Here is a 12,040-nt window from a genome sequence, read left to right as displayed (position 1 = left end):
TCCTGACACACTTCCTGCAGTAAAGATGTACCACCTAAACCTCCCCAGACAGTTCACCACCCAGGGACTGCTGGCGTTCAGACCATGTCAGTGCTTCCTCTCCTCAGCTTGCCAGCTGGAGGTCTGTGGTGTAAAGTAGATGGGGAAGGTACTGCGTGGCCTCTGAGTGTGCTGCCCCAGGAAAGTACTGTTGTTCTGACCTTTGGGTGTAAGTCTGGGTGTGGCTGCCCTTGGCAGCACTCTCTACAAACCTGAGCTGCTTTCTAGTAGGCGCTTGTATTCTAGAAATAGATGTTGGATTTTATTAATCAATTGACTACAATATTTCCTTTGGATAAGTATATTTGTGTTTAAGCTTTACATAACATTCCCTTGTTGTCCTTTTAGTGATGTGAACATTTGGTTATGTCTCTTGTGTTCAGATATTGGTAATTTGTGTCATGCTTTATTTTCTTTGTTGATCTGCTAGAGATTGATCAATATTTTAGAACTTCCCAAAGAATCAACCAATGAAACTTGGCTTTATTGACTTCCATTTTTTAATTTTATTACTTTTTATTTTTTATTTCTGTGTAGCTAATTTTTACTCTAAATTTTACTATTTAACTTTTCAGGTTTAGTTGGATGCCAGTTTGCATTCACTTAGGTATTCCAGGTAGGGCTCTCACTTGGAGGTCACCATTAGTGCGTCCTTGTTAACAACTGCTTTGTGGACCTGCTCCCGGGGCAGGGGGTTTATTTTCAGCATCATGCTCTCACTTTCAATTAGAATGGCTTTAATTTGTCTTGTAGTTGGGTCTAGAAGCATTTTGTTTCTTTCCTAGATATTTTTGATGTTTTGCAGATATATTTATTTCATTGGTTTTATTCTGGTGTAGTGAGAGAACATACTTCATGTGGTTTTGATATATTTTCAAGGTCTTTTTGATGGCCCAGAATGTGTAGACTTTTTTTTTTTATTTTGATGTCCTCATTTAAATAAGTCTTTTGGTTGTCCTGTTCAGGACTTGAGTATTATAATTTCCTGTCTGCCTGCCTTGGCAATTGTTAAGAGGAAGATACTGAAAACATTTGTCTGGGCTTATAGATTTGCCTAGTTTTCTGTGCTTGTCTGTCAAGTTTTAACCTTTTCTAGGACTTTTGGCATACAAACAGCTGAGGCACACACATGAGAATTCTTACATTCTCTCCATGTAGTTGGCCTTTTATGATATGGCATGTACAGCTCCTATTCTGGTAATACTGCCTGTAATGAGATATGTGAATAACCCACTTTTATTTTGGTTGTTGTTAGTTGGGTATGTTTTCCTCTATGTCTTTACTCTAGATGAATTTTCCTCTAATTATTTCAGATGGGTTTCTTGTAGGAAGCATATAGTTGCATCTTATTATTGAACCTATAATACATTCTGGCTTCTACTTGTATTTGAAGATTCTTAAATTATTTTTTCCCAGCCAATGTTAACCCTCATTTCTTAGGCTCTCTCTAGGAATAAGCTTAAAATATTATTTGTTTGTAAAGTGAATTTTGAAATGAGTGTTTTAAAGCATGTTATTGTTAGTAAGTGCCTAGCCATGAAATAACTTTAAATATATTGGTAATATTATGTAAAATACTATTTGTGACATGGTTTCTCATATGATCTTTGCACACATAAACGTGTACATATGTAAATATTATCTTTGCACATGTAAATTGTGTTAAGTAAGCTGATTGTATACTAAAATTACATTTTTAACAGATAAAATTTGAGTTGAAGATCACTCACTACCCAAAATATCTGCTCTGAAACATCTGTTTTTATATGCAGTAATTCTGATCAATATGTGAGGTGTGTTTTCTTTTTCAATAAATTTAGCATACTTTAACTTTTGACATGTTTTATGGTCAATAAATGGCAAGTCTGATTCCAAGCATTACACACCAAAAAACCTATTTTGATGAAATACTCAATATATTTTATATAATTAACCTCAAACAACTTCTTCCTGTTTCCTCTTGTGAAGGTGTGATGTAATTTGTCTGGAAGCACTAGCAGTTCTTGTAAATCATCCTTACCTAGAAACTCAGCTTCATGTGTCTTTACTTCTCTCCTTCCTGTGCTACTGTTTGCTGGATTCTAGGACCTGGACCATGTAGTTATGCCGTAACCATGATAACATTGCAGCACAAAGCATCACTCATGAAGTTGGTGGTAATGGTGGTTGGTGATGTGAACAATATCTATGGTTGTGCCCAATGTGTAATATTGTTTGTTAGCTGCTGGGCACTAATTAATGTGTCTGTTTTGCTCTGTCATTAAAGAGTGCCCCGTCTTCTCATCAAATCCTGCACCATCGCCCGGAATATTGCACCATCACAGCAGGAGCTGCCCCCATCCTGTGTTTACTTCATCTTGATGACCAAGACTTACTGTGAGGTAGTTGATTATGTACATTGTGCCTGTGCTAATACCACAATGACAGAATCACACAACAGTATTTTTTTCTCAGAATAATAGCCCTCTTGTGTGAGCGTATAAATTTGGGAATTAGCTTGTTTATTGGAAAATTGCAGTTTGAATTATGTAGAATCAATGAAACTAAAGATGGGTTAACTTCTCCAGTCGTTGAATGACACTTTCTGCCTCCTGTGTGTCTGCTTTGAGATCTTCTGTCAGTGGATAGTGTGTTTTCTGTTGCTGGTCATGAGTGCAAAAACTAGAAGTGTGTAAATGAGGACAGGTTCGTTGTCTCCAACTCGGGAGCTATAAACATCAGGGGATGGTGTTCTTGCTGGCAGAGTCCTAAAGCTGTTGATAGGACCCTTGATCGGAGAACATGTGTGCATGTGTGTCTGGTCTCTCTCTAGTCTTGTAAAGCCAACAGCATTCAACCTTCCTGCCTTACCCAGTCCCCGTCAGCCCCCACGTGTACTTCCTCTGGATACCACAGTGATCAACGTCTTGTCCTCTTAAGGCCTTATTGCATAGGATCAAACACCAAAGTGAGTCTCGGAGGGGACAGGGCATATGCACAGATTTGACCACATTTGATATTTCTATGGTTACTTTATGCTTTAGTGTGAGTTTAGTGGTATTTCTATTAATTTCCAATTGTCAGCTTCTAGGAAACGTACTTGTTTTTGTTGTTGTTGTTAATACAGACCTTGTATCCTATGGCACACTTTTATCAGTGAAGAAAGAAATGAACTGTCTTTGGAGATTGTGAGTGGTTTTCACCGTAGGAAGCCATGCCATTTTGAAGTCAAGTGGCTTCTTTCTGCTGCACGTGCTGTCCTCCCCTAGCCTGGTTTGCACTGCGGAGGAGTGTCTGTCCACACGTTTCTCCCCTTGTGAGCCTGTCACCTAGTGTCAACTCTCGACACTGGCAGCGGCCTTAGTGCCTTTCTCCCTCTGGTTTCTCGTTTGCCTTTGGGTGCCTTTTCCTTCTCTATTTTGAATTTTGGATTATTAGGTGCTGACTGGCTAGTCTTTTTCTCCCATGGTCACTTTGGCCACCAGTGAGATACTGTCCTCCCCCTCCACTAAATACAGTCCTTCAAAGGTTAGTTAAGTTTCTGGGTTCTTTGAAAAGTAAGTAGGTGGGCAAACAAGGCATCATTTTTTGTTAATACAATGTTGGATAGTTGGTTGTTAACTGCAGTTGATGTAAATACATGTGTGTGGCATGCATGTAAGTTTGCACCTGTGTGCATAGTTGTGTGTTCCTGTGTGCAGAGGCCCAAGGCCTATGTTGGGAATCTTCCTCTCTTGTTTTCCACCTTTTTCATTTTTTGAGCATGGGGTATTCTTTTGAGGAGGTCTCACCATTAGCCCTGGGTGTCCTAGAAAGCTTTCTGTAGACCAGGCTGGCCTTGATCTCACAGAGATCCACCTGCCTCTGCCTCCCGAGTGCTGGGATTAACAGCATGAACCACTACATACCTGGCAGATGTCATTGTTTTTGACTCTCCTTTTACACACTCCCAGTTGGCCACAGTGTAGGCATTGGTTTCTCAACAGGTAAGAACTTGAGGAAATAAATATTGATAAACAAGACTGAAGGAATATAAGTAAAAACGAAGAAAAAAGTAGACTTGTGACAGCTTCTTTCCTGAAGTAGATTAATTTCGTGAAGTACACATTGAGGAAGCTTGTGTCCCCTGACAGCTGTGACCTCAGTAGATCAGACTGGCATCAAAGCAGATCAAAGGATATTTCATTACTCGTTTCCTCAGACAGAATGTGTTTAGGAACTTGTGACAAGTGGGATTAATACCATAGAAAAATAAATACCATTATATGGTAGCTTTTAAGTGTAGCTGTGCTGCAGAGGAAGTTCGTGAAAAATCAGAGGAAACATGGAAGGTTCAGCAGCTCCTGAGCTGTGACTTAAGCAGTATGCTGTCAGAGCTCTCCTGCAGCCTCCTGGTCCAGAAAGGCATTCGCAAGCAGGCTGTACACAGCAGCAACAGGAGACCTGGGGAGCTATGGTGTGGGAGAGGAGGGTGAGGTTAAAGCGAGGGTGGACATGTGTAGAGGTGCTGAAAGAGGTGAAGGAAAACAATCGGAAAGCTAACACGACGTCACATCCTCTCTAAAACTGCTTGCAGTGTAGAGGACCTGTTTGAGTTCCTAGTCCGCTAGCAGGCCCTGATAATAATAAAGTCCTTTGGTGAACACCTTCCTTAGAGATGTAGCCCACAAGGCTCTGCTCATCTGCCTGTGGTTGAGATGACTGTCTAAGAATGCTTCACCACATCCGGGGCTTCTCTGTCTGCACACGTCTGTGCTCCTGTCTGCAGAGTCCATAAAGGTGGCGGAGCTTCTGTTCAAGCCTGTCACCATCTTACCCTAGCATTGTCTAATGCCCAGCGTCTGTCCTGTGGTCTGCTTGTTTATTTTTCTAAGTAGAGGATTGACTTCCAGTGCAGGCTGCTGGACTCACACGGGAGGTGGAAGTCTAGCTCCCATTCCGACTGCTTTATCTAACTCAGGACCTCACTTGTGGTTGCTTTTGTGTACTGATACTTACGTGGGCAAAATGGGGTGAAACTGTTGGTGTCAGAATTCTAACTTTTAGGTTATTTAAAACAAAAACAGGCATGGGGTTAGGAATGTTGGAATTAAGAGAATGCATCAGGAACCATTGAAAAGGAATAAAGGCAAATATGAACAAAGTCACTGTGTGCGTGGATAAAATTCTCAAAGAATTTCAAAACTGTCTATGTAAAAGGTCACAGCTCAATAACATTAAAATCCAATGTAAAGTTTTATCTTTTGAAAGAAAATTATGAGAAAGTCACTGTCGGTGCAATTTAGATTTTTGATATTGGACTAGAAGCATTTTTTTTTTGCAGACCCAGATAAGGGGCCTGGCCCAGTTGATTCACTTGTGCTTTTAATTGTCTTCTTTTTTCCTTTGTTAGGAAGAATTACATAATGCCTCGATTCTTTTTTAGCATTTCCACAAATGTTTTCATTATCTACAGGGAAAGGTCATCTTAAGTGGCATTTCATTTTCTATCATCCGGTGAATAAATATTTGACTGTGAAAGTACCCTCGAACCTGACTGAAACACGAACAACTGGGAAGCCATGTGACTCAGTTACTTAATTTTATTTTGGTTTTTCGAGACAGGTTTTCTTTGTATAGCTTTGGAGCCTATCCTGGAACTCACTCTGTAGAAAAGGCTGGCTTCAAATCAGTTACTGTAATTATATTAGATACCTTCTGTACTAGGTTTTTTTATTGCTGTGAAGACACACCATAACCATAGCAACTCTAATGAAGGAAAACCTTTAATAGGGCATGGATTACAAGTTCAGAGGTTTATAGTTCATTATCATCACTATAATGCATGCAGGTAGACATGGTTCTTTAGAAGGCTCTGAAAATGGAGAAGGAGCAACAACTTGACCCCACAGGAAAGAAAATGTGCTCTGAAACACTAGGCATGGCTTGAGTATACAACACCTCAAAGATCTCCCACATCATGACATACATCCCCCAACAAGGACACACTTGCTCCAACAAGGGCACACCCCTAGTAGTATAAGATCCATATGAGCTTATAGGGCCAAGTGCATCCAATTAACACACCTCGAAGATACCCTTAGAAGAGAGATAAGCAGCTTTATAATGTCTCTAATAGAAGAGGTTTCTGAATAGGAAAGCACTTTTTTTTTTACAGAAAAGCATAATCATTTGACCTACAAGAGTTTTAGAAGAAACATAGTGAATGCAGAGGCAAAAACTACTTTTCCTTCTACACATCTTAGGTCCCTGTTGGGGACTCCACGACATAACAGAACTTAAGAAGAGAAAAGCATGAAGACTTACCTAGCACAAGCTTTCACAACTCCAGAGCCTTTCTGAGCAAGGGAAGCCTTCAACAGTGCTTAGACCTGAGATTTTCTACCAGAGTTGATGGAAAGTGGAACATTATAGAGCATGGGACAAAATAAAACCAGTATGAGTCAAGCAGGTGGATGCAAATAGAGAGGGCTTTGGGCTCATGTCCTCTCTGTGTGCCTTCATCAGTCTTCAGATATGAAGGTGCTCTTTCCTCCATGGAGGGACAGGTGGTGCTTCTGACCTGCTTCAGAAAATTGTCAGAAAGCCCTTACTTTTTAAAATTATATTTTCTTTTCCTTTCTGTTCTTTATTTTAAAAGAAAACAATCATTTTTCATTTTACATACCAATCCCAGTTCCCATTCCTACTCTTCCTCCATTCTATCTACCTTACCCATTCTAGCCCACCGCCATCCACTCCTCAGGCACATTATTTTGGGGAAGGACCAAGGCCCTCCCTACTATATCTAGGCTGAGCAAACTATTTATCCAAAGAGAATATCCATCCAAAGAGAAAAAGTTCCAAAAAAGATAGTAGAAGCAGTAGGGACACATCCTGGTGCCACTGCCAGTGGGCCTGCAGTCTTCCCCAGCCATGAAATTGTTAAACACATTCAGAGGGAAAAGTTTGGACCTATGCTAGTTCCTTCCCTGTCCTGCCAGCATTGTTCAGCTCTAATTAGCTCATGTAAACTGTTTCTGTGGGTGTCCCCATAATGGTCTTGACCTCTTTGCTCATATTCTCACTCCTCCCATGCTTCAACTGGACTTTGGGAGCTCAGTCCAGTGCTCCAATGTGGGTCTTTGCCTCCATATCCATCAGTTACTGATTAAGGTTCGTTCAATGGTGATATTTAAATATTCTCGGTCTGACTGCAGGGCAAGGCTAGTTCAGGCCCCTTCTCCTCTATTGCTTAAGGTCTTAACTAGGGTCATCCTTTTGGATTCCTGAAAATTTCTCTAGAGCCAGTTTTCTTGCTAGCCCAATAATGGCGCCCGCAATCAAAGTATCTCTTTCCTTGCTCTCATCTCTGTTCTTCCTCCATCTCAACTATCCTGTTCCCTCAAGTTTTCTTTCTCCCTCTGCTTCTCCATTCCTCTCCTCCTCTAAACCTTCCACCCTCCCTGCTTCCCCCATACCCATGCTCCAAATTTTATCAGGTAATCTTGTCTTTTACCCCTTTCCAGGTGGATCTTTGTATTTCTTAGGGTTCACCTTGATACTTAGCTTCTCTAGGATCATGGACTGTAGGCACAATATCGTCTGCTTTACAACTAGTATCCACTCATGAGTGACTAATATCATGTTCAACTTTCTGAGTCTAGGTTGCTTCACTCAGGATGGTTTTCTCTAGTTCCATTCATTTGCTTGCAAATTTCACGATGTCATTGTTTTTTACAAATGAGTACTACTCTAATGTGTAAATGTGGCACATTTTCTTTATCCATTCTTCAGTTGAGGGACATTTAGATTGTTTCCAGGATCTGGCTTTTATGCTGCTATGAACATAGTTGAACAAATGTCCTTGTAGTATGATTGAGTTGAAGAGCCAATACATATATGACAAGTTTAAAGAGGCTTTTGATTATACTACAGACGTCTTAATTGTCTAGCATGACCAGAATCAAGAAAAGTATTATGAAACAATCAAAATAAAGAGAGACAAAGCATGTATAAGGAATGTAGAAAGTGCTTTAAAAGATGTACATGCCTCATTAGGAATATGAGATTTAATCCCAAAGAGAAGGCATACAATTGCAAAGATTGTGGCAAGTCATTTACCCATCATCCAAATCTTAAAGCTCTCCAGAGAATCCATACTGGTAGAAACCTTACAGATGTCAAGAATGTGGCAAGACCTTTACCCAGTTCTCTAATATTCAAAGACATCACAGAATCCATACTGGTGAGAAACCTTAAAATGTAGATAATGTTGCAAATTTATTTCTATCACAAAAATCTTCAACAGCTCTTCAATCAAAAATTCTTACACCTAGGGAGAGCTTTAATTAAGAGCACGAGTCATTTGAAGTGAATGTCTGAATAATCACTCACTTCCTAAGTGCTTGAGGCTCTGCCATTTCAGTATTAGAGAAACTTCAGGTTCCTAGCAGCACCGTGCTCAAAGAGTCCACACAGAAGTGTCTCTGTGAGAAACAGAACCTCCTCCTAGCCAGAACTAATTCTTGAGTGTACTGAACAGACTGCCTAATAGTCCTGAACACAATCATCCGAAGAATATAAAATATATTTCTCTTCTGCCTAGTAGGATAGAAAACCTTATCCAAACTTAGGTTAATCTACAGGAATCCCTGGGATATTTATGGAAAGAAGTATTACTTCCCTGTAACTCTGAGAATCTGAATTGGGAAATGGAATCCATATCATAGCATATATGAAAATAAAAGGATTAGCTAGCTTAAGTTCATAGTACTGAAATTCTTTCCGATGAATATAACTTATCCTCCTGGTGTGGGAAGTCCTTCTGTCTGTGTGATGCTTTTATTGGTTAATGAATAAAGAAACCGTTTTGGCCTGTGATAAGACAGAATAAAGGTAAGCAGGCAGAACTAAACTGAATGCTGGTGGAAAGAAGGCTGAGTCAGGAAGAAGCCATGTAGTCCAACTGGAGACAGACACCAGACAGGACCATACTGGTAAGCCACCATCATGGGGCCATATACAGATTAATGGAGATGGGTTAATTTAAGATATAAGAATAAGCCAGAAATACACTTAAGCTATTGGCCAAACAGTATTACAAATAATATAGTTTCTGAGTGATTATTTTATAGTCTGGGCAGCCAGGACTGAACAAGCAGCTACCAACAACATCCTCCATCTATTAAAAACACATGGAAAGTCATGTCATGCATAATGATTCATGCCTTAAATTCCAGAACTCGGTAGGTATAGACATGTAGATCTCTGAGAGTTCAAATTCAACCTAGTCAACATAGTGAAATTTAGGCTAGTTTGGCTATCAAGTGAGATTCTGTCTCATTGACAAAACAAAAACAATAAAATGAAGTTACCAAAAAAGGTGGAGCATGAATGGTGATTCACACTTGTAATCCCAACATGAGGGATGCAGAAGCATTTGGATATTTTTAGGCCAGCACAGGCTACATGGTGAGTTCCAGGACAGCCAGGAATGCATATGGAGAGCCTGTCTTACACATCATCAAGAGCAAACATGTTACCAGAAAATGCATAACACATGGACCTACACATTAGAATAGTACATGAGTGTGTCAGGAAGGTTATAATATCCAGGTCAATTAAAAACTCTCTTCACTTTCATTTTACATGTGTGGGTATTGGTGTTTTGCCTGAATGTATGTCTCTGGTGCACATGTTTCCACTGCCCAAAGAGGTCACAAGAGGGCATAATATCTTCTGCGACTGGAGTCACAGATGGCTGTGAGCCCCCATTTGCCTGAGTGTACTGCAACCTGGGTACTCTCCAAGAGCAATCATACAGTAAAAATTTTACTAAAATATCTGAGTAATGTGTCCCAGTGATGCATCATTTGTACTTTGAATTATGCCTTGCAGAATATTCCATGGTCAGTGGTTGCTCTGTACTGTCAGCAGAGGTTATCATTTCTAATGGGAGCAGCATTCATTAACCACCTGATAAATGAACATTTATACTTTTGTACACGCACTCCAGGTATTTCTGGTTCCTAACTATGTGGAAAGATGCTCATATATATGTACATGTTACATTATTTATACAAGGTTCACATTTTTATTTGAAATATTGTAGTAATTTAGTTTTATATGCATAGTTTTGTTTTAAATTCTTCTCTGAGATAATTGTATTCCTGGACGTATGTCTTAAGTTCAGCCCAAGTTGAGGGCTGCAAGCATCAAGAATGAAGCATTTGCTGACTTAATGGTAAATATGCATATAACCCTTAAGGACCCTTTTGACTGATAGAGGAGTGGGCAGGTAATTCTGTTAGTGAGATCTCTGAAAGCTTTTTAGAAAATAGAGGTGCAGGAAACATAAAGACTTGTTGTTTTTAGGGCACATCCCTCAATAATTTTAAAGTAAAGTGAATGGATGATGAATGCTGTATTAGTCAATTCTTGATGATTTAGCCAAACTCTCAATGGTGTGTACTATGGGAAAAAAAGGAAGCTTTAAGCAATAGAGGACACAAGTTGCATTTACTAAGGAATGCAGAATTAGAACAAGACTCTGGTGGAACCAGAGATAGCAGAGGTTATGTTTTGGGTACATGAGTTTTCCTTGATAGGCAAATGTCCATGCAGAGATAATACGTGAACTTACCTCACAATATTATGGGCCTTATGAGGCCATGGAAAAGAAGAAAGCTTGGCTCCTTCCAGCCAGATTTGTGTGTCCTGGGATGATATCAGAGAAGATAACATGCTTAGTCTGGGGAACACATTCTGGCCCTGCAAGGTGCTAGAGTGAACAATAGATAACCACGGCATCTCCAACCATATGAGTATTTGTGAAATCTGTCAATTTTCTTTTGACTTCTTGAGGTGAGACTTGAGGGTTATGAAGCCAAGCTGTACCATGTGCTGCTGTGAATAGGCTTGAGGAGGCTGTCCCCTCTATTTCTGAAGAATGTAAATGGAAGTAGAAAAACTAGCTGACAGCAAGACTCCCTTTCCTGCAGAGGGATGGTTTAGGGTTATCATCCAGAGATTGAGAATCTCAAGGCTACATTTTGAGTATCAGGTAGGCAAAGTCTTATCTCTCAGTTCATTTCATGAGCACCTTCCAGATTCCATGGGTGGGTCGAGAGAAAACACTGTGGGTCATACGGGCAGTCACCTGTCAACTGAATCTCAGGTCATTTGGAAGAGAGTGAAGCCTATTTGTGTGGGAGACTGGTGAGATTAAAGGCAGGCACATGCAGAATGGTTTTGTGCATATTTGGCTGGGGTGGATAAGTATATCTCCTGAGTTGGAGAAGTGTGTTCATGGAAGTGTGATATCTCACAATTAATTATTGAAAAGGCCAAGCTGTGTGGCGTAATAACCAGGCTAGCTTAATATGAAATAGTAAACTTTAACGAGGGAATAGCTTACAACACTAGGGATCCAATGAACAGGAAGTACAAAAAGGGACCAGCGGGGCTCACACCCGCCAGATTTATACCTAAACATTAGCCCAAGGCTAACACACACCTTGGGCTGGGTTTCCCCTACACAGGCCTCTTTCTTAGTTGCTGGAATTTGCTGGTAATCCATTAAACCTTGTTTTCTAGATCTTGTCACATCTCAGATTGATTTGCAAACCATATTCTCTCTCTCTCTCTCTCTCTCTCTCTCTCTCTCTCTATCTCACTTCTCACTTCTGCTTCTTTACCACAGCACCACTCTGTATGTTCATAAAACTTTTTCATACCAGTTTTGCCAGATATTTGGTTCTCAACTTGTCTCTATTTGACCCTATTTAGAAAAAAAGTTGCTAATCACATTCACCTGCTTAGGGCTTCCATATCTGAAATGGCACAGATCACCTGACAGACCTCATCAGCCCTAAGTTCTAAGGAACATGCTTCTGTTGAGAAAGTCCAGAGATCTGGAGAAAATGAATTTCAGCCTAACGATGGGCTGGATCCTCTTTACAAGAACTGTCAGAAATAGAAAATTGAGGTTAGGCTATCACCAAACTCTTTGATTTAATAACCCCAAGCCTCTCCAAATGCC

Source organism: Microtus oregoni, unplaced genomic scaffold (genome assembly GCF_018167655.1).
Source record: "Microtus oregoni isolate MIOR12 unplaced genomic scaffold, Mior012 000029F_ref0000214, whole genome shotgun sequence".
Lineage (NCBI taxonomy): Eukaryota > Metazoa > Chordata > Mammalia > Rodentia > Cricetidae > Microtus > Microtus oregoni.
This window is presented reverse-complemented; position numbering follows the sequence as displayed.